This window comes from Anas platyrhynchos, chromosome 2 (genome assembly GCF_047663525.1).
Source record: "Anas platyrhynchos isolate ZD024472 breed Pekin duck chromosome 2, IASCAAS_PekinDuck_T2T, whole genome shotgun sequence".
In the NCBI taxonomy this organism is placed as follows: Eukaryota; Metazoa; Chordata; class Aves; order Anseriformes; family Anatidae; genus Anas; species Anas platyrhynchos.
This window is the reverse complement of record NC_092588.1, coordinates 100,617,066-100,641,760: the sequence shown is the minus strand read 5'-3', so window position 1 is coordinate 100,641,760 and position 24,695 is coordinate 100,617,066. Positions and strand designations below refer to the sequence as shown.

Sequence of the window (24,695 nt, the reverse complement as noted above, 5' to 3'; positions counted from 1 at the left end):
CTTACAGCTGGAGAAAAATGAGGAACAGTCATTTTCTAGAGAGGCCAAAAAATACGATACACCCATGCAACTAAATTAGATTAGGATTTCTTTGCCATTGGTTTGAGAAGATAAAGGATAACCTTTTCAACTTTTACTTTGCCTGGCATTGTATTTATATTTTCATATTAAAGATCTTGAACATGGAACTTCACAAGTGTTAATAGGTTTCAGTCCTATCACCAATGTGCTGAGACTAAGTACAGATGGAACTACTGAAATATTGCTGTAGTTGAAATGACCATGCTGAGGCTTCTAGAAAAACAGCAGTCAGTGGCATTCAATTTTTCCTTAATTACGTGGTGTCAAATGAAACACGACTGTGCAAAGACTTGTTAAACAGACTCCTGAGAAACCATCTTTACAGATTTCTTTTTCTTTTTTTGGTGGTGGATGGGGTGGGGTGGGGTGGGAGGAGATATAGGTATAAAGTTATAGCCTGCATTTTGACTTGCTGCTTACATGGGATGAAATTTGATCTCTGCACAGCACATCTCAGCAGTGTCCCCACAGGCAATGGAGACTTGCTAATAAACAAACAGGGCTACTCTCCAATAATGGACAATTCCTATGCTGCAATGCTTGCAGAATCACCACCGAGGGGCTTTGGGAAGAAGGAGATGTTAAATTTGGGAAGCACAGTGAATCCGTTGTATTCTGAACCTCTCACCATTTTCCATTACTTTCTCATTAAAAAATGGAACATTTGAAGGCATCTTCAGAGTACATAGTTGACATATTGCTATTGTTTTTAATCTAGACAGAGGCCCAAGCTGAACCAAGAACTGCACAATTAGAAGAAAACAACCCTCAATCTCAAAAGTTTTCAGGCTGAGTTTACACTATTGAGCTACATGACAGTAAAAAATCTCAAAAATACAAAAAAAAAAAAAATGCATTTACTGAAGTGAGAGGTGGAATAAATAGGTAGAAAATGGACAGGTTTTCAGCCTAAACCAAGATGGTCTATGCTAAAGAGCAATCAGGCAGAACCTGTTTGTTGCATCTCACACTGTTCACAGACAGAAAGCTTTATGGGAGAGTTACGCAATAGGCTGGCAAGTTACCTTGGGTGTAATAGACAGACATACAGCCTTTCTCTCCTGTGTCTTTTAACTTAACTAAGAGAAGCAACTTAGGAGTCTTTCAGAAACCCATTCTTCTACAAGTAATTAGATTATCCACAATAAATTTGACCAAAGAGCTGAGACCACTTCTTCTATGCTGACTAGTGTTATGTTACGTCAGTGCTTCTTTTTGCTTTGTACAGTTTTCTTTCCTCACGTATTACAACTAGATTACAAACTCCAGAAAGGATTTACCTTTTCATTCTATTTCATTTATGGTTGTCGCACCATGTATATGGGAATCTGACCTCCAAACATAAGTTGTGAAAATCAGTGAAGGACTCCACCACCACAACCAATGTGTCCAGAGTTCAACCTTCTAAGTTAACTTCCTCACTGTTTTCATTTCAATAAACCAAACATTTGCCCCATTATACCTTACACCAAAATTTAAGGTGTTTTTCCAAAGCTTAAGAAGCCAAAAGTACAGATAACGGTCCACTCATTAGAGAGACCATCTTTCTCTCATCAAGCAGCCAAAATGTATACAAGAAACACTTTTTTACATTAAAAACAAACAAAAACAACAACAACAAACAATTACAGTGAGCCTCAGTAATTCTATTCTCTGCATACGAACAATATATATAACTTTGTTAATAATATACATAGCATATGCAACCTCAATTAATTGTTTGCCTCATAACAATTTGGAGTATCAGGGAAAAATAATATCTCTCAGCTGTGGTACTGGCTGTGGTTTTAGTTTGTTTTGCTTTTCCATTAGGAATCTGGTATTTGTGGCTGACATTTTTATTGCATTAATGGCAGGAAACAATATGAAAAGAATGCAGACAGAAGTGGAAAGCATTAACAGAAACATTTAGAACCATTGCAGGGACATTCTAATTATGATGGTGAGTAATAGTTATGCAGTGGAAAAGGCCAGGTTCAATGAATGTTCAAGGAACAAGCTTCACAGTTTAAAATTTAATTTCAAGTCTAAAAAGCTGAAAATATGGAAAATCTTAGTGAGTGTTCACTCTTTGCAGCTTTGTACTAGATATGGACCCCTTCACTTCTGCAAACTGCCAAATAAAACACCGTAAGACAGAAAGAAAATTATCTGTATCTTCATGCAGCTTCTTTGAAAAGTCCAATTATTAAAAAAATACCCTTGGTTAAATCTCTAATTCAAGGTGCTACTCTTTGATTTAAGTTGTCTTTGCAAACACAGCTTGGGTTTCTGACATTTGAAGATAAAGGCTGAGGCATGATGAAAATTTGTGTCATGCTCTATTTGTTATTATAGTAAGAAGCACAGTATATTCTGTACTAATTGCATTTACTCATTGCCATATTTACTTTTATTAAAAAGCAACAATAAAAATATCACTGTTTAGTTTTGCTCAAAGATACAACAGATTTTGCCATTTGGTGAGAAACAGAATACAACTCCCCCCCTCCCCTTTTTCCCACCCCCCTCCCCTCCGTCCCCTAGAAAAAGATGGCTTATCATGGGATTTAGTATAACTGGAGATACATCTAGCTTTGTCTTATTAAATAAGGACCAGATCTAACTGCCAGTGAAGTTAACAGAAGACTTCCCCTTACACTTCGGCAGGCATTGGATTAAAGCATTGTTTTTTGGTGAGTCACAATTTGCTACAGCTGTCATTTTATCAGTGTTGCAGACCTTATTTGTGAGTTTCAGTACATGCTTTTCTTTCATTCTGAACTGGTGTATTTAAAAATCCTTTTCTCAAAGACAACTGGATGTGAACTGTATTGATCTAAATATAATGATCTCCACACCAATAGTTCAGCTGCAAAGGACAGCAACTAAGCTCTATACAGTGACTGCACTTGGGCCCTTCAAACTCCTGTACTTGGGAGTAACTGACTAGTTACTATTGACTAGTTCCACAGGTTCAGCGGGACTAATTGCTTCATTGGTTGCTGATGTACATGGGTGTTAGCAAGAACAAGCACCAGCAGAGAGAAAACATATCCTTGGAGGGAGGTACCAAACAGAAAATATATGAGGGGTGAGGAACAAAGAGATATTTCAAGATGAGGTACTGCACACAAAATAGATGAATCATGGAAAAGATGCTAAGTGATTCATTAATTCCAGAAGCTTAGCCAATAAAGAATGCCCACGTATAAAACTAATAACCATGCTTTTACAGTACTACCAAACTATTTGCTTTTGTAAATTTAACATAAGAATTATTTTCTTCCATTTTGAAAATTTATTATGCAATTAGTTGTCACTTGAATAAACTGTATGCATGGCTGTGATAACGGTTGCTCAAAATACTGAAGACTTTACAGTTTTTGTTTTAAAAAAGAAAAACACTAGGAACTTCAAGTCCTGCCAATTTTTCCTCTCTGCCAAGTCCTATTAGCATAAATGAACGGTTTATTTTAAGAAATGCCTGATAAATTACTCTACACAATCAGTAATGAGGGTACTGTCAGCAAAGGAGAATCATTTCCAAAATTTACTTGGCACAAATGAGTGGTTGACTAGCTCACAATCATGTTACATGGCCTGAGGCCCTGTTTTATTCCATAAATCTGCCTGACCTCTTCAGGGTGAAAGTAAATGGTTTTATAGAAAAGGTAGCTGAGCAAACCTGTTGCTTTTGTTCATTTCCACCTTTTCTATTTGTTATTTTATTTTATTTTATTTATACGCATTTTTAAAGAACACATTCCAACTCTCTATCTGTAGGACTATTCTTCTATCTTAATCTTCTTCAGCAGACTGGAGCTGCATCCTTAAAATAATTGTCATAGGTAGTATAAGATTGCACATATTTTTCCTATTATGAACTACAATAAACAAAAACATAAAGCCAAGAAGAATACAATGTCTTGAGAAAAAATGAGATGCCACAAGTCTCCATCCTGCTTAAGTTAGTCTCTTACCATTAGCGTGTTATCTAACAAATCAATTCTCTTTCCTTTTTAGAATATAGTTTCAAAAGTAGAGAGAAATCCCTTGGCAATGATTACTGTGTCAATTAGCAACTGAGGCCAATAATTATTCATCATCTCTTCTAAACATTCGCTGGTATAAGTCCTTAATACTTTACTCATCATTGCTATGGAATTCATTACATTAAAGGAGGGGGAAAACCTTTCAAAGAAATAATTTAAGTTTATAAGATTTTAAAAAGGCCTAAAAAATTGCTTATCCTCTCCTCTCCCACTAATGCATCTTATTTCCAATTGTCATTCTTTTTTTTTTTTTTTTTTTTAATTCTATTGTTAAATCTTTGTTCAGCCTATTTTTAAGTCCTAACTTATAGTTTTCCAAGAGTCCCGAGAAGACCTCTTGACTGGTTAAAAAGTTTTTATTAAAATTTTCAGGATATCTCTAATATGGTTGGTTTACTCTACGTTAGAATACTAGATCAGAACCTTTTGTGTTCCCCAGTAGGATACAAAAATGTCCAATGTAATTTACACAGCACTTACCTTGTGTATAATGTGCCAAGTTCTTCATGTGTAACCATACATTAAATATACGGTTAAACATTCATATCCAGCTAGAATGTCTAACACAATATGAGTATTCAGGCAGGCTATATAAAGTACAGATGAACAGAAAAGGTCCCACAAGTCTTGTGAAGTTTCATAGTAAAAGGATATGCACCAACTGCCTCCCAAAAGATATGTTGTGAATCCCACTCTGCTTGTCAATGCACAGCTGTGGTATTGTCAGTTAGATGTCACACTACCTTTTTTTCAACTACAAAGAGAAGGGCCTACAGAGCAGTGCAGATTACTCTGAGCTGCAGGAGAGTGCTGAGCAGACTGAATCCTGGAGCTGAACCATCACACTGACTGATGGGTCCAGAACACAAGTTTCTGTGCCATATCCAAAGGTATCTGTAACAACTATTAAACCTGGGGTGGAAGAAGAGGCCAACTCAAAGTAGAGTAGACTAACAGTCATGCCATGTTGAGGCTTTTCAAAAATGTTCAATCCTGAGATGACTGTGAGTGATGAAACCACTCACTAGGAAGGTTTGCAAGGATGGTTTCCCTTCTCTGCAGGAGGGATTTTAGCCACAGTAAACTTAGACCAAGAAATGTATGTGAGTTTAAATGTAGCCTGACATTTCAGAAAAGTTTATCTCTGCACAACTGTAACTGTGAAACAGCAAGAAAAACCCTATTCAGAGACTCTAAAGTCTCTCAAGCTTTCTCACTTTTCCATATTACGTTTATTTCAGGCAGCTGCCTAATGAAATGCTTGTTTCTCCAGAGTAGGGTTCTGAACATGAAACTTAACCCACACGAAGCACATTCTGCTTTTTTTTTTTTTTCTTTTTTTTTTTTTTCTGTCAGAAAGAGCACTGAGGACCAACAAAGCAAACCTGCCTGGTCAGACAGGCAGGAAGAAGGCTGCATCTGATCTCTTGGGTCCAAGATTTCACATCAGAAGAGGAAAAGGTTTTTCACTTTTGGATAGTTATTCTGACATTGCAATGGATACAGTGTGAAAGCAAAAACAAATCTGAAGCACCTCTCAGGATGAGTTTTTATTTTCTCTATTTTACTGTGAGACTTCTTTAAACTGCTTACAGGTACACAGTACAGTAATGGGGGGAAACTGGGAACTTCCACTCCACACAAGTGGTGTGCTCTCGTGCAGCTACAGCTGTGTGCTCACAGGTTCTGGCCACAGCACACCTTCAGAGCCACCTGTAGAAACTCAGTCAACCAAGAATGCCTTAGCCATATGCACTTGCATGTTAACTTTTCCTTCAAGTGAACTATTACATCTTTTGACACAACTACTTCATTATTTTGCTTCTCTTTGTATTGTTCATTCACTTTGCTTTTGATTTTGCAGGGGTACTATCTTTGGATTTCCCTCTGCTAGTAACCTCAGCCTTCAGTTTTTGCTGTTGTTGCCAGCAGATTTTTGGCAGCTGGGACAATATGGTTGCCTACTTAATGGTATCAAATCATTGACTTTTTTCACTGATCTTCTCTAATTCATCGTATGGTCTATTGTTTCCATTTTGCAAGCTCTTTGCCAAATTTGCTTTCCTGATGTTCTCTGAGCATTCAGCCTAACATAGCCTATTTTATGCTAAATTGTTTGAAATCTACTGCCGGGCATGTTTAGTTTTCAGACACTGTCTTGTAGTCCAGACCTTGCAGAGTACACTTTTAGATATACCTCAACTCCTGTCACAGCCTTTGTTTGAAAGTCCTCCAGCAAGCCTTAAAGCAGCTGAAAAAGTAAGCTTGTCTAACCATCAGATCAGGTTGGCTTTTTTTCTTTTTTTCTTTGCTTATTTTTACCAGGGCTAGCCTTTCACAAAGCTGTTCAACCAAGTGTCAGAATGCTCTTTCTGTGCTTCCACTTTCCACCTTGGTGCTCATGGCTAATAAACCAGCTGGCTCATTTCACGCACATTTATCAGCAGCTATGAAGTATATTTCAGGCTCACTGTATCACCCTGTAAACCTTCCAGGATTACTGTTCAGTCCTCTTTAAACAAAATCCTATTTTGCATGTACAGCTCATCCCTAAAAGAGCAAAATGGAGTAAATTCCTGCGGCAATGGCTCCTTCAGACTGCCATAGTTGGTATAGAAGCTGATTTATTGCCTGCTCATTAGAGGACTGCTTGAAGTCTACCATGGGAGAGGCAGTTTTTTGTTCCATAAAGCCATGTGTATTGTATTCTGGAAGACAAATCCTGTTCTGTGCATCTGCCATAGATTGTGATTTTCACATGAAGCACCTTCTGATAGATTTTGAGCAAACAAGACAGTTGATAACAAGTTATTGGGTGTCAAAAGGTGAACTGAAGGAATGGCATTTCAAAAAGCGCAGCTCTGGTTTTCCTTTTTATTTCCCAACCTTAAGCAAACATTCTGTGCTGCTTGATTTGCTTTAGTACCGCTCCTAAGCACCTTCAGAACAAAATAGCATTGCTTTAGATGACCTACAGAATCTTAGGAACAGTCCCTGCCTTCTGGGTTTCCTCACTGTTTTAAAGGTCTCTGATCATTTCAGAAATTCACCAATTCTAAAAATGGCAGGACTCCTTTCACTTCGAGAGCTTTCCTAATTGCTCTGACTTTTCCAGGATCTTGCAGCCACCCAATAGATGTCAGCTAACAAAGGAGTTTTTCTCAAGTTCTGTGCATCTATGTTCAATCTCATATTCTGCTCCTTACCTAGTGATATTGACTTACTCTTTTATCAGATAATTCATTTTTAATAGATCTATCACCAGCCCCAAGCTCTGGGAATCCATCCTAGTGCCTCAGTTTACACTGGAAAACCTTAGATGTTGGACTCAGGTTAAAAGCATTCACACCAGGTGATTATCTTCCAAAAAGTGCAGTCAGGGTTGTCATGCTGCTCATGGACTTACCACAACATGGTAAAACTCTTAGCATCACAAGCAGTGATGTTAAGCAGATGATAGATTAGACAGTAAAATCTTCATTGGTGGTGATAAGCTGCAACTTCTTTGATACATTCAGTGGTTTGGCTAAATGAAGATCCTCTGTTTACTCCAAAATTTCTTAGGCATTAATTAGGCATCTGAGTCATTCTCTGAAAATTTAATGGATACAGTGAAGTCTTTTCTTAGTAGGTTTGTCAACTTTTTGTCAGAGCTCTGCCATAACAAAACTCTGAATTTGAGACATCTCACTGAAGGTATATAGGGGCTTGCTTATTTCTGACTTCCACTTGACTTTTGTGTGTCTGGTTCCTTGAAATATGATCTTAAATTTTCTGAAGACGGTTGAAAAAACACACAGGGGCTATTTTGTCTCCTTTCTCATGTTCGGGAAATAATGCTTTTGCACATGAAACATAACTTGATTTTCAGGATTCTTTGCTATAGGCTGCACTTTCTCTTTGACTTCATGTGCCTGCACGTGCATCATGAATACCCGATTCTACTCCTACAGATTAATGTGGACAAAAACCAGCTTGTTAGGATTAGACTGCTGCATGGTTTAACAATCCAACCAGAGTCAACTGATAAAGACCGAATAGTGTAGTTCCAAAAATGAACAGAATGGTTGGTATCCTTCTGTGGTGCAATGAGTTTCTATGGACCTATGCAAGGCAGCCAGTAGACATCTAGACATCTTTCTTTTAAAAATAATATCTGTGTTCTCCATCTCTATTACTGTATGGGGTTTTTATTTGTTTGTTTTTCTTCTGAGATAGCTACAACACACTGGACAGAAAGTGTTGCTATGCTCTCTGCTTTATACATGTTTTCCCAGAAGCCAGGCAGTTTTCTTTCTCTCTTCTGAACTGTTTCTCTCAGTGCATACCATGCATCATGATGCCTGCATTCCTGGTCAGTCTGTCTCTGCCCTGCTTCCCAATTTCCTTCAAATTGACTCTCTGGACTTGTTCTGCACTAGTGACACTGTTTTGATCCTTTTCCTAGACAATTCAGCCTTTTGGGGAAATTTCTCAAGGCTTAGATCTGTTTATTTCAGCAGCTTCTCCTGTGTGCTGGAATCACTTGCCCCATATACGTTTCTGTCTCTCATTAAGCAACCTTTTATATCTCTAAAAGTACATGTGGATGCCAGAGCATGTGATTGTCAGGCAGGCATCCATTTCCCCTTCTGTTTCTTGGGTTTGGACAAAAACACATTCACATTCTTTCTGGGGTCACAGTATATCAAATACTTCCATCAGCTGGTACATTGTTTTAGGTATTATTATTACCAACATCTCATTCAATTCTCTTTTTCACCAGAAGTGACAGTAAAACTTTTATCACAATTTCCTCATCTTTACCTTCCTCAGTCAATGCTTTATTCAGTACATATTTGTACTGCAATGCTTGAGTAAGGGTTTTTTGTATGGAAATTCAATATTCTTAGTGATAGTAAGTAGTGTCTCACGGCTGCTTATTGCCAGAACTGCTGGGTTTCTCCCTTTAAGGCTCTTGCTTTATTTGTCTTTCAGTTATGCTTTATTCTTGCTGTCATTCTTGCCCAATTGACTTTTGTATCATTGTTCTTTACAGTATAAAGGATAAAAAGTGAGAGTACCTCCTATTTGTAAAGTCCAATGGTATTCCATTGAGAGAACTACCAACAGAGATTCTTCAACTGCAATTAGCATCTCAGACACAAGTACACAATCTAGCTTTCTGAGAATTTCTCCAAATCTCTTTTTCTTCTCAAGATCAGCACTTTTCTTGACCAGCTCCATGCCCTGCTCAGCAAGAACAGACTGGAACAAAAAGTCAGAATCTAATGGATTACCATATATAATACTAGTGAGGCAACAAAAGACTGCATTATGTGGCAGAATGCTCCACAGTGGCTGCTGGGCTGCTGAATGGTCCACAGAGGCTGCCCATTCTCTCAAGTATTCCAACCACTTACTTCAAACTAGTTGCTGAGAAAAAATATTTTCATACTTATACAAAGTACTGAAAGCCAAGCGCAAGACAAACTGCAGAAGAACATCACTGTAACAGTGAAGCACAGCCTGTGCTATTTGGGACCTTAAGCACAGCAGCCAGAACCAAGGGGTGAAGCCAAATGCACAATGTTACTAACTGGTGACAGCTCCAAGGACAAGCAGAACAAAAGGAGGGGGGAAAATCCCTAAAAGATGGCTTTCTTTTTCAGCTATTTGTACATGAGTAATTCCGTACACACTGTAATTTCTGTGACCTTCAAGCCTCCCTAGGATTATGAATACCTATTGTTGACTTAATTGGCAGAATAACAAGAACCATCTGCCAAACAAACCCAGTTTCTTATCCTCTACTGGTCCTGGACACATTATGACTTTAGGGAAAAGAATAATGTGTTTTGTTTCTATGAACCATCACAGAATGGATGCTTTCATGGTTCAAGGAGCCATTTCAAGTGTACATCAGAGAACCAACATCAACAGAGATTTCACAAAGGCCTTCGTAGTATCAGGTACTCATCTGACATGGGCTTTGTAATATGTCCAGAATATTAATGCCAGAATGAAAGGACAGCATTAAAGACTAACAAAAAAAAAACTTTGCCCTCGCTAGTAAATCACTCTGGAAGGAGCTGGGTTGACACACAGGTGAACAGAAGATTTAAGGAAGACCTAAACAAAGATGTTGTAGAATTACAGTGTACAATAAAGGAAGCAACTTTCACTAGTGATGTGTATGGACTATATCCCCTTGTGATAAATTAATTTTACCTAATCCAAAATGATAGCATATATGGTACTCTGAGCACTTCCTGTTGCACAAGATCTCCTTTAGTATACAGTATATGGAAGGCATATACCTACACTACAATTGCCCAAAACAAACTGAAAAAAATGTGCCTGAGAAACCTGCATGGATGTGGGGACAATAATCCCCAATACACAAGTATTATGAAACAAAATGTGAAAAAGAATATAGTAATTTAAACTTAACAGCTTCTTTACACAATCAAAATATTATTCAGCATCATGTAGATAACAACTGCAATACACAACATATATGGCTTACATCTATCTTTTAGGCCTATGAAGTAGAATTATAAAAGAAAGAAGAACTAGTTCAATATACATTATCATATTTGTCAAACTGATGCAACAGAATTGGAAAATACAATTTTATATCATATCCTGTATGGTAACTTGTCAGATAAAAGTACCCTGGCAAATGTAGACTGTTGTTATAATTTGACTTTCCTGTTATATTGCTCTCCCACATCTACAGGGATGTAAATCTATCGAATCATTCTGCTTTTTATTTGAGGCTAAATGTTACCACTGGGAGACCACTGCCAGAAAGTGAACTGTACAGCCATTATATCTTAAAGTTCAGATTAAAATTGTTTGCTCTACCAACATGCCTCAGTCACTACATTTCATAGTTGCAGCATTTAGGAAAGACTGGAAATATGAGGCTTGTGGAAGAAGGCAGCATATAATCAAAAGTTGTGAGTCTTTCAAAAGCTGTGTGAGTTGTATGCCAATTACATTTGTACCCAGAAATAACTTCTGAATTAAGTATAATTGCATTCCTGCCTAGATTGGTGTCATTGACCAATAGGTATGCTAGTTAAGTAGCTGAAGGCAGCAGTGAAGTGGAAATTAGCTATTATCCCGGTATGACAAGCAAAACAATACACAGTTCTTCCTCCCCAAAGCAATGGCCCAAATACCCTAATCAGTGAGAGTGAGATTTATATTTATATATGTATTTATGTATTTATTTATTTATTTTATGGGGTAAGGTGTGGTAATTGCTATACTACACAAATACAGAAGTAGAATTAGACCTCCTGAAGACTCTTCAGGTAGAGTTACTAGAAGAAAGTGAAATTTCTTAAATTATGATTGAGGTTTTGATCTTAGCTCTCATCTTTTTGAAGAACCTCCAAAAATGGATCCCCTTAATAGTTCTGTATAGTTAGAAGACAATGTAATCTGAATTGGTATGCTTACATTTTCTTGCATGTATTAGGTTCGATATTATATAATACATTTCAGTTGATTACCAATCATGACCTCTAACTAATTACAGTAAATTTAGAAAATCTATATGACAAAGTTTCTGAAAATAGAACCTAAGTCTTCAGAAAGAACAGAGAACTGTTACTGAGGATTTCATACTTTGCTGTAAATAAGATAACATTTAAGTCATTCATCTTGAGTTTGAAAATTATCCACAACTTTCCAAGGCGTATATGTTCAACACTGTAATCTCCACATCATCAGAGCATGCAAATTCCCTGAAGGTACTCAATATTTGAAATCTTACATATAAATTAGTAAGTAATGACTTTTTCTTCTCTTTTATATCACTTTGATATGAATTACACTTTAATACCACTCAAATATTATCAGATACAAAAATGCAGTATGATACTACCTTGGTTTAGCTTTCTTTTCACATACAATAATTTCCTTTGTACAATATATTATTGTGTAAAAATATATATATAGTTAATGTTTTAAACACAGAAAAATACCTCTTTTTTTTTTTTTTTTTTTTTTTTTTAAGGTAAAACTATTAAAATCATCCTTGATAAATTTTATAGATTGATAGTTCCTAATTCTTCTCTCACTACAAATAACTTTCATGGGTTTCAATACTTTCATATTCTATAATGGCATATAATATACAGTCATATATATTACACAGGTGTAATATATAATTATGTCATAGAGGTATAGTGATGAGGGAAAGGCTGTGGATGTGGTCTACCTTGACTACAGCAAGGCTTTTGACACTGTTTCCCACAGCATTCTCCTCAAGAAACTTGCTGCTCTTGGCTTGGACTGGTGTACGCTTTGTTGGGTTAAGAACTGGCTGGACAGCTGGGCCCAAAGAGTCATGGTCAATGGAGTTAAATCCAGTTGGAGGCCGGTCACTAGTGGAGTTCTCCAGGGCTCAGTACTAGGGCAGTTCTCTTTAATACCTTTATCGATGATCTGGATGAGGGCATTGAGTGCACCCTCAGTAAGTTTGCAGATGACACCAAGTTAGGTGCATGTGTTGATCTGCTCAAGGGTAGGAAGGCTCTGCAGGACGATTTGGATAGGCTGGACTGATGGGCTGAGGTCAACTGTATGAAGTTCAACAAGGCCAAGTGCCGGGTCCTGCACCTGGGGCACAACAACCCCAAGCAGCACCACAGGCTGGGAGATGAGTGATTGGAAAGCTGCCAGGCAGAGAAGGACCTGGGAGTATTGGTGGACAGTCAGCTGAATATGAGCCAGCAGTGTGCTCAGGTGGCCAAGAAGGCCAACAGCATCCTGGCTTGTATAAGAAACAGTGTGGCCAGGGATTGTCCCCCTGTACTTGGCTCTGGTGAAGCCGCACCTCAAGTACTGTGTTCAGTTTTGGGCCCCTCAGTACAAGAAGGACATGGAGGTACTTGAGCGAGTCCAGAGAGGGGCGACAAAGCTGATGAGGGATCTGCAGAACAAGTCTTACAAGGAGCGGCTGAGGGAGCTGGGGTTGTTTAGCCTGGAGAAGAGGAGGCTCAGGGGTGACCTTATTGCTCTCTACAGGTGCCTTAAAGGAGGCTGTAGTGAGGTGGGGATTGGTCTATTCTCCCACGTACCTGGTGACAGGACAAGGGGGAATGGGTTAAAGTTGTGCCAGGGGAGGTTTAGGTTGGATATTAGGAAGAACTTCTTTACCAAAAGGGTTCTTAGGCATTGGAATGGGCTGCCCGGGGAAGTGGTTGAGTCACCATCCCTGGAGGTCTCTAAAAGATGTTTAGATGTAGAGCTTAGTGATAGGGTTTAGTGGAGGACTGGTTAGTGTTAGGTCAGAGGTTGGACTCGGTGATCTTGGAGGTCTCTTCCAACCTAGATGATTCTGTGAGTATATAATTACATTTTGTTGGAGCAGGTGTCCAGTATACCATTGTTTTCCATGAATCAGATATGACTTAGATTTAGAGTTTCCAAATAGTCTCAATGAGGCATTTTGATTAACTTCTGAATGTACTTGGCAAAAGGAACAGCAATCTGAAAATATTTAAAATTAAAAGTATTTGCTATACAACTTCTTGATGTAATAACTAAACTGGTAACTTCCCATAAAAAAAAAAAAAAAAAAAAAAAAAAAAAGATATCTGTGACAGGAAAATCTTGGAAGTAAATGTAAATTCATGGGAATGTTAACAGTTTGCCAAGTTTGCCACATGGAGACTGGTGGTGGATGGTATTGTTCTGGGTGATTTACCATCTAGAAGTGTGAATCTAAAAGTCATATTAAAGCAGTAGACATGATATTGTTAGCTTCCTTAAAGTCAACTAGAAGGAAGCTTCTACACTTCTACACTGTATCTCTACACTAGCAAACATTTTGTGAGACTTTAAATAAGTCAGAATAACGACTCTTAGAAAGTGAATGGCTTCATAAGAAGACACCAAGGGTTTTCTATTAAACTTTCATTCACTGATGCCTCTGAACTATTCCTACAATTTCTTCTTCTGTGCTTCCCTCCCCTACCAGTAGCTCTATCTACAGTGTCAGTATTACAGAAGAACTTCAAAAATTATGAAAGATAGGTTAAAATGTTATCTTTAATCTAATGTTGCTATACAGCTACATGTATACCAAATCTGCACTTCAGCCACAAGTTCTTACAACGCTACTTCAGAGCTGGTGAAAGCTAGAGCATGGTACCTGAACCTGTGAGAACACAAGGACATTTCAACATTTTCTGGTGTTTTCTCAGGAAATCCAAACAAAAATGAGAAGTGTAAGCTATTAAAGTACATATACATTTCTGAAATAAAATTAAAAAAAAAAAAACTATTAAATCATACAGTGGATTTATTGGGGACATTGATTTGTGAGTATAATCAAAATCAGGAAGGAAATTTGCCCTTTCAGGAATTACAACTCTAATCCTTATCTAGATATCTATGAAGGTAGCAGAGGTAACTACACTACCAACATGAAAATATGTGCCCCACTTTATCTTTTCTATTTCCCTAAGTATGAATCAACATAAAAATGGGAAGGTTGGCTGAAACAGACTCCTTTGTCAAGTAGACTGATCCATAACATATTCTCCATTAGGAACTGAGGGCAGGATTTTAAAACACAGGCCCATTTAAAGGAAACAGCAGAGTATTTATTTACATAAACATCTGGCTTGCACATACAAAATAGTAAGCAATACATTCATATGATCAAGTATATCATTCACTTATAAAATTCATTAGAAACTGATCACCTTTGCAAAGAGATTTTTTGTTTTCTTAAGTGACATTTTCTAAGCACATCCACAAAAACTTATGTCCCAAGAGACAAACCACTTATGAAACCATGCTGAAAAGTGTATTGCATAGACTGTAAAGCTAGGAAGAAATGGCTTCTTGGCATCACCAGAACTTGACCTGGCTCCAAAGAAAAACCACTATCTCAACACAAAATTTTATTACCCAAGGTAATAAAGGAAAAGAGAAAGGAAAAACAACTCCAAGATATAACTCAGGAATTTAGGGGACTCCAAGAGTTTTCATCACAGATTTACTCATGCAGAAATCCAAACCAACAGAAATCACTTCAGTGCACCTTAGTTTTTATCATTAATCTTGTCATTTCTTGAGAATACTATTGAGTTGCTAAGAATTGATACAAGCTTGTACAAATCTGTCTGTGTTCATGGGCTGGTTATAACAGATGTGTGCATGCAATTGCAATTTCAGTATGTGCAAGTTAGGACTACACAACTGGAAGTGGGTATTTGTACATGCTCAGCTTTGAAATTTTCTTTGCCCCACATGTTTGTTTGTAAATTGTACTGCCTCACTTCACAACTGTGCCTGATTTTATGTTCTCTGTGATGTTTCTAAAAACAGCTTGCAAAGAATATTAAAAAGCTTGTTCTAATCTGTAAGCCTCTGTTTCATTTCATCTCTGCATCCAGTTCAAAACCCATGAAGAACACTCTTATACAAAAATCAATATAAAACTTTTATTGGCGTGCCATAGGCACAATCTCTAAACAACTTTAATTTAAAGCAATAAACTGGCACCAAATTTTAAAATTCATTAAGATATCAATCCCTTTTAATAGAACAATTATCTGCTTTTCATAAGGGTAAACCATTTTTATTACAGCTACATTCAGCCTAGTTTCAGATGGCCAAAAAAAAAAAAAAAAAAAAAAAAAAGTGGATTTTATGTCTTCTCAGGGGACACTATTCCTTACCTTAACAGACTTTGTGTCAGGAAGATTTTTCAAATAAAGTCTTGACCTGATGCCTCAGGATTTCAATAGCCCTTAAAATAATTGAGTTCACATCTGTTCTGTCTTGGTTTAAACCTTTTACATGCAGTGATGGACAAACCTTTTTTTTTTTTTCAAAAAAAAAAAAAAAAGTTTAGTTTAACAAAACAAGACTTGCAAGTCTACATCACATTAGATGAGTAATTTTATCTAAATTTAAATCCTAAGAAAAAAAAAGGATGTTTTCAGAATCTGAATCACAAAGCATTTGTGAAGTCACAAAAAATCAGAAGTCACAAAACATTTGCAGAAAGTCTTGGAAGTTCTTGACTCTTCTGGATCTCCAAAAAAGCTCCAGAATAGTTAGAAAAACAGCAGGTGAAGTGGCAACAATGATTTGTTCTTGATAGCCCAAATGATGAAAGCATCATGTGGAATATTTAAGACAGATCCAAGTCACCATGCTTGTTTTGAAGCAGTGATTTTATTCTGGGCAGAATATTACAAGAAAGAGCTGTGGAAAGTACAAGGAAGAGGAGTAAAAATAATTACAAGTTCATGTTGATCACTAGAGCTGTTAAATTTGCCCTCCTTCAGGAGTTACAGATAAAAAAGTTAAATATATTTACTAAGCCACGTCAGGTACGTTATATATTGGTGGTAGGCTGTCCACAACTGAACAGTAAAACTACCATTTTAACCCTTATTTTGCCCCTCACTTCTATTCAGTCTCTTCTTCCACAATCTATAAAGAAAGTGCAGCATCAGATTTCACATATTGCCATCACTATAATTTGAGCAAACCTGAGCATATTTACCCTGTAATTACTTGTGAGTTCTATTATCTCCATATTTTGGATGAAGAAGTGAGAAATGTAACTTCGAGAGCTACATGAGGTTAGAGGTTTGTGATACAGCACACCTGAATCAAGTTGCTGAGGAACAACTGGGATTCAAAAAAATAAAGAAGAATAAACCAGGGAATACTATTATAGTCCTCCAGTAGTACAAATAAATGTAAGAACAGATCAAGAGGGAAATGAACAGATTAAAGGCTAAAGTTGTTCTTTTTTCCTCTAGAGTACTTCTCTTTCCATCTAAACCTGACAACATAACTCAAAAAGACTATAGAAATTGGAACTGTAGGTTAGTAAATCAAATTCAGGTATTGATATTGAAATTCAAACCAAAACAAACCAAAAAAAAAAAAAAAAAAAAAAAAAGGAATGGATTCTGGACCAGATCTGTTCTTTATACCCCTAGGGTAAGCTCACAGGAGCTGAATGTATAGTGCAGGCTGATGCTGCTGCCAAACCTGGTGGTTTCAGGAACTTGGAACACACATAGGATCTATCCATCACAAAGAACAATAAACACAAAAATACCCGTTGACTCCTAAGGAAGCTAACTGATGGGAAATATTTCAACTAGAGTTAGAATTAAATCAAGGCAAGTTATCTTATAAACACACACAAATAAAACAAGATTTTTTGTCAGTAAACTATATATACATAAAAAAGAAAAAATATATATATATAATTATATTCATGCAGATGCACAGGATGCAGGGAAAACATGGTTACTCTACTGTCTATTCCTGGTATTTTCTGCTATTCTGATCAAGTAGACTCCAAAGGTTTTTCATGTATTATGCCTTCCCAAAGTCATCTTCTTCTTGTAGCAAAAAGTATCACTCCATACATCTGTACACCCGCAAATTTTTCCTGTAAATCTGCAGTGTGCAGACTGCAATATAAGAGACAGAGCTGCTGCACTTTGCTTACACAATGTACCTTAAAAGACCTAGCAAAATACCCTACATGGTTTGCCAAAAAGTCATCTAGATGTGACTTCTGTCATGTCAGTACATAACAGTTTCATGGGCAAAAAACAAAAGCAGTTAAAGCTGTCACATATGTGAGAAAGACAAGAATAAACCTAATTGCTACACTATAATTCTAAACTAGTTTTGGATTAATATATATATGTAATAATTGAGGATTTCTGGATAAGACACATTGTAGTCAAGCACATGAAAAGAGTAAATTGGTGAAATTCAGTGGCCATACCTGTAGGAAGACAAACTATATAATCTAATGGTCACTGCTGGCCATAAAATGTTTTGGTCTAGGTTTTCATGAAACAGCTTAAGTCTTTCCACTCACAGGAGGCAGGGTTTGGGTCAAAGTGACATGGCGGAAACACAGATGAGGATTAGTATACTCAGTATCCTAGGGATTAAGCAAAATTGTCTAAATGTTTAAAACATATTTTTACGTTTAATGAAACTAAACTTTTAGCTGACAGTGGATTCCTTTTCATATCCAATAATTATTAAAGATCATAAAGATATACTGACAATTTATGGGTGTTGAAGTAATTTGGCTGTTTTACAATGCACCCGAGGCATGCAGATATATCTTTAACAATCACACACTGAACTCTGTGAGCACCTGGTTGTGCTTATTACAAAGTGAGGACCTAAGAAAGTACTTTCTAAGTTACTGTTACTTATATAAAAAGAAGTGGAAAATGCATTTAAACAGAAAAAAAAAAATTTAAACAAAGCTGAATTCTAGGACTATGACCCTTGGTGGGAAATTAATGAGTTTATTTGGATATTCAGGTAATGCTTCAACTTTTCTTTTCCCCGTGTACCAGTGAGGTGACATTTATTGTTTAGTTTACTCTCCATAAGAAACTGGTATGCTCAGTTTAAAGAAAGTCCTAGTACATCTCAGGACATATGGAGCAAAATATAAAGAAATATTCTCCAGTAGAAATATAATTACCGATCAGCACTCAGCCAAGTTCAACCACAACTGCACTTGACTTAATTACATTATGTACAGAGCAGAGAAATGTCCTCACTTGTCCATTGAAATATTTTTATTTCATATCCCAATACCACAGAATCGGGTCCTGGAAAGAAACATGTGATGCAAGAAAAACAACTTTGGTTGCCACATACACACACAACTTAAAGAAAGACTTGAAAAACACTCAGGTCTGCCAACAGAAGAGTCCAACTGAGACACCCTTAACAGCAACCCCAAAGAGCCTGAGCAGCACAGATCACTACTTGTCCCTGTTGGTGCTGTCATGACAGCAAAGCACATAAGCACTTACTCTGAGCCTGGTGGGAAAGACTTTCATTGTTTCTTAATTTTCCTCAATAACTGAAGCCCTAAAAGTAGGTAAGAGACAGGTGGCTTTTCTTCCTTAAAAATTAACTTTAAAAGTATTGGCTGTGGCACTAAGACTACTCCAGGAGGTATAACAAATTTTAAAATATAGTGTAGAAAAATGCTCTGGACACATACAACAAAGGAGAAAAAATATGAAGAGGATTGATGTTTATGTTTTACTTTAAAAGAAACCTTACAGTTTTCAAATAGCTGTATCATACATTAAGATACACTAACCTTTTCTACATAATCCTGAAACATGTAACATAATCCTCTCCATTCCCAATGTCTTTTTTTTTTTCCTTTTTTTTTTTCCTTTTGCAATCTGTATGAATATATTGCCTAGATATTTATTAAGATTTTTTAAAAGTATTTTGAGGATAGCTAAGCGAGCTGTCATACATCATTTCTGCTGTATTTCTGTAATGGTCCTGAATTCCTCAAAATTGAAATCAGCTCTGTGAATGTAAAAGACATAAACAGTCAGCCCTGATGACTAAAAAAGGCAAATGAGGTAACGGTAATGCCGGTGAAGCTGTTTGTCTCCAATGTACCATAAATAGTGAAGTGAAATTAAAATTCTTCAATCAACATCAGTTATGCACATGCGTGCACATACACACACGCACACACACACACATATGAAAAAGCTGCCTGATGAGAAGCAGACAGGATGAGAAGTTCAAGCAGAGGTTCTTGAAAATAAAATAAAATAAATAAAATAAAATAAAATAAAATAAAATAAAATAAAATAAAATAAAATAAAATAAAATAAAATAAAAAAGTTGGGCTTTTTTATGCTGTTGTTGTTCCTATATGGTGGGATCTCCTAGCTGCAGGAAATGATGGCTTGTTGTACAGACCTCCTTAATTTCCTGCAATCTCTTCCCAAGCAGAATTCACATAATGCCATATATCTAAGTCCTACTGAAGCTTCCTCTACTTCACTTACATTAAATGAACAGAAAAAGATAGTATATATCATTAACAGCCATATCTGCTCCATGTCTTGAAATGTAATGAGCAAACATATAGAAACCCCACTGTTATTAATGTTAATTAGTATTCCCTCTACATGGAGAAAATAAATATAAACACATACATAATAAATAGTAATACATATTTAAAATAATACATAGCACTCTTACAATAATTTGTTCCCTTAGAATTCAAAGTATTTTTAAGCTATTAAGATCTGAAAAACTGCAAATGATTAATAAGGTGAGATAGAGAGTGATAGATGATTTGTCCAAGGTTAAGAAAGAAATCTGTGGCATAATAAGGAAGTCCTATTAGATTTCTTGCCTCCTAGTCTTATTCCTTAAAACCATTCTTCTAAGAGATTGATAGCAATTAGTCTCCATGGAACCAGGACATCATTTAATGAATCATAAAACAGGAAAAGACTACCTCAAAAAAAAAAAAAAAAAAAAAAAAAAAGTCTTTCCCTTCCCATTCCAGTAGTATATTTGTAATGTACAGTGACAGAAGACCGGAAAAAAGGACATTTCTCCTGAGTGGGTTGATTAATTAACATAGATTACCTGAATTCAGTTCAAGAAATCTATGCCAAGGAGGAATCCTGTAGTGCTTTTCCTAACTGTGCCTGGATCAGTCCCCCAAATACATTATCTCAAGAGCACAGAAGGAAGTCATAAAGCCAGGTATGAAACTGCCCTCTCAGAGCAATAAAGACATCCTTGATGAAGATCATGTGCCAAAGGACAGAAAGAGTGTTTCTCAACTGAGGAAGCTGGGATAAGGAGAACACAGAATATGAACACTATCAAAATTAAGAATAGCTATTTTGTCTGGAATAGGTGCTACAAGATTTCTACAGTTATATTATTTTCTGTTTGATGAGAGATGATTCGAAAGTGTAGGCTTATACCCAAATCCCCACTTCACTAAGGCTTAGAAGGGATCAGAAATAAGGTTTCTTTCAAAGAGTTTCCTGCTAGTTAATAATGTAAATTCTGTGAAGGTTGATTTGTTTGTGACAACTGAATGCATGTTTTTTTCTCCTTTTTTTTTCTTTGCCATAAGTCAACATTAGCTACTGCATAATGCAAAAGTTGAAAATATTATTATTTAAATTTCCTAAACCATATAAAATATATGATAATGGAGACAGTTTGGGCAAGACTGCATTGCATCCATTAGTTTTTTTTTTTTGTTTGTTTGTTTGTTTGTTTTAAATCACTGTGGGTTGGTATCCATTACATTCCACATAGCTACTCAGAATAAATTATTCAGTGGCTCCCAGAAACCCACATGCTACTGCTCTTTGGAAAAGTCCTTTACTCTTTGGCAAAGGACCTCAAGACTATTCCAGATGCTAAAGCTTCTTGAAATTTTGTCCCTTCACTTAACTGTATTACATCTGTGCCATTCAGTATCATCTGCAATCTGGCACTCCATAAAACATATATTCCCTATCATTTTTTGACCTCAAAAGAACTTTGTGCTCTGCATTTCTCATTTTCTTAAAAATATGTTATTTGTACAAATGAGAAATCTTCCAAATCTTTATGGAAAGGGCTAAGTCAAGAAGAGCTTTGTGAGGAGATACTGTGGTTAATTACAGAATAAGAACATAGACCAAGTTTGAAAGTACCTCAAGAGGTCTCCAGTTTAAGCTCCTGCATGAACCAAGCTCAGGTCTGAGGTCAGAACAACTTGCTCAGGGCTTTATCTAGTCATTTATTGAAAAACTCCTAGGACAACCTGCACAACCTCTCTAGGCAACCTGCTCCATCGTCTGGTTTCTTGGTGAAAAAGAGTTTCCCGATGTCCACTCTGTACTTCCATTGTCTCATCCTCCCACTGTTCACTGTTGTGAAGAGCCCAGCTCTTCTCTTTGTTAAGCTCCTTGTAGTTTGCTGTGCAGGATCAACCTTTTCCCAAGGCTGATACAGACCTCAGCCTCTCCAGCTGAGGTACTCTAGCCCCTGACTGTGCTGGGGTGTATCCCCTGAACTAAAGATGATCAAGATAACTTTAGAGGTGGAGCCAGAAGAATCTCATCAGTACAGTCCTGCAATCAAATGAATCAGTCCTGCAAAGACTAATGAGTGCAGTACAGGTCTTTGGGACTCGAGCAAGGATCTCTCACAGTATTGCACATTCTGTATAGATGATATACGATAATTCAGTATAAGACAAAAATGCATCTGTATATGACAAGTTAGCTCTTGAATAATTTTACAACATGACTATACTGAATAGAACAAGAAACATTATCCTAATGACTTTTTCCAATTAATACTAGAAGAAAGAGATATCAAAACACAGGATCTCTATCTCTCCTATCTCTCCTATTGCATTTTTGAAAGCAATTGAACAGAAATATACTATTTATAATGCAACTTCTCCTATTCCAGTTCCATCAGGCACAGGCACCTTAGGATGTGTTTATCAGCAAACAGTATATCAAACTGGGAATTATAAAAAAAAGGCAAGGGGGAAAGCATTGTCTTGGTGTGGAAAGAACCAAATTCAGTAACCATATAAGGAGTATTCAAAACACATTTAAGCACAGGAGGGGTGTGAATCACCAAGTCCGATGTTACAACTGTACCCTGCATTAAAGTCAATGGCAAAATCCCTCAGGATTTCAAAAAACATGAGATCTACAATTGAGAATTCAAATACAGACTGGAAGCCACTCTCAAAGTGAGGATATGCCTGGAGAAGGACTAGTCCAAATCAGTATGTTAGATGATAGAGGTCAACCATGATATTCAGAGCTAAAATCTGCCAGCATACTCACGCTCAGTAAATGTATGTCACTGAACTTGCAACTTTCCTTGGCAGCTCAAGTCTGACCTCTGTCAAGGGCCTCAAGAGTGATGTCCAACTCAATTAATACATATCAAAATCTTACTTATATGGTTAAGAAATAACAGTTATTCACTTTACTTTGGGATCAGAGTCTCTCCAGTCTCTTTAAGGAGAGGTATTTTTACTCTGCTCAGCTCCAACAATCACATTAATATCTTTATTAAGCCACCCTGAGCCAGTAACTGAGAGCTTAGTAAAGCCCTTCTCTGCCTACTGTTCAAAGATAATCACACCAAAGAAACAGTTTTTACTAATTTAAACAGTCATCAACAGACTGTTTATCTGCTGGAGGCCTTCTCAAAACACTTTCTCCTCTACTCTTCAGATATATCAGTGACCAGGACAATTCCAGGATACTTCCATTACCTACCATCAGCTGTAGCCAAACTCCTTATGCACTCCAGTTTTGAGACTGAATAATGCTGTGTCTTTCCATTGATATCAATAGGTTCATTCTGCTCACACTGAATGATTGCTCTTCACCCTTCCCTCCCTTGTCTCTCCCTCTCCCCTCCCTGTCCTTTCATGCCAGGAAAGGAAGGAATTCTCTTTTTCCTGCTCAAATATCCAGTAATCATTACAGCCATCTGCTTCAATACAACAAACTCTTCATAGAAGCCCATCTAAATGACAAATCATTAGAGATTAAGATGATTTATTTTAGTTTTGTACAGTGTCACTGGTTTGAGTTTTAATAAAATAAAAAATAACTAAGGATTTGGGAAGTACTATGGCTTACCTATGTGAAAACTCCCTCTCTTGCCAATACTCTCTATCGCTGCTGACAGACATTAGAACATTCCTTTCATCTCCTTCCTCTTCTTGCAGTTCAACCCATCCCCTTAAGGAGTATTTGATTTCTCTAAGATAGATTATACATTGTATGCAACATGAAAACCTTACACACTTTTTGTACCATTTGCAATGCCTTTCTGCCCACTTCTTAAAAAATAATTAAATCAACCCCCTTATTACTCTTTCCATTTTGTATAAATAAAACAGGATTACTTTTCTGTTATAAACTAAAACAAAAGGATTGGTATTTCCAGATATGTGCATCTAAATTAAAGAAGCATTTTTGAATACAGTTAAACAAATTTCCAAGCCTAGGGGGACCAAATGTGGAATGCAAACTGTGATAAAGAGCAAATATGAAGCATACACATACACACACAAAACACCCCCTTCTATTCATGCAGAAAACATGATCTAATATGGGATCAATTTCTTTCAAATAATTCTTTCTGCATCCCAGTATGATTCCAGGATGTGCAAATTAAGATAAATTTCATGGGTCAAATTCTTCTTACCACTATATGTGCTCAAGTCAACTGAAATTGATGACAACTGGATGCTGTGTCAGAGGGTGGAATTTGGCACAGAAAGTTACAATGTAAGGAGATGATGTTATAAAAATAAAAATGACATGGTGCTCTGAATGAGGGAGGAAACAATTCTCACTGTGGCTTGGGAGAGAGAAAAGCATAGAGAAGCAGGAAAAGTTGACCAAATAGCTAGTAGATTGTCAGATAAATCTCAGTCATCAAAACAGAGTCAACTGCAATGATCTAAATGAAGATTTACATAACAGCCCTTAATGAACTTAACCCCATTCCACAGCTAACTCCAATGGAAGTAAAGCTACAGGAACTCGAAGTCCTGATCCACTCAGAGCTTAAAAGATTCATTCATTTCTTCTGTACTATTTGGAAATCCATAGCAGATATTTAAGACTTCATCATTGCATAGCTTTGTGTCTGGTTTCATTAAACAAAATGCTGTGATGAAACCTTCAGTATGAACATCCCTCCTCTTCTTTCTTCCTTCTATTTTTTAAAACA

The 24,695-nt window shown here is 36.7% G+C and overlaps 1 protein-coding gene across 15 annotated transcripts in view; it reads right to left on the bottom strand.

Moving 5' to 3' along the window:
• Positions 1 to 24,695, bottom strand: part of SUGCT (succinyl-CoA:glutarate-CoA transferase) — a 324,219-nt gene that overhangs the window by 24,528 nt on the left and 274,996 nt on the right. The window lies entirely within an intron of this gene.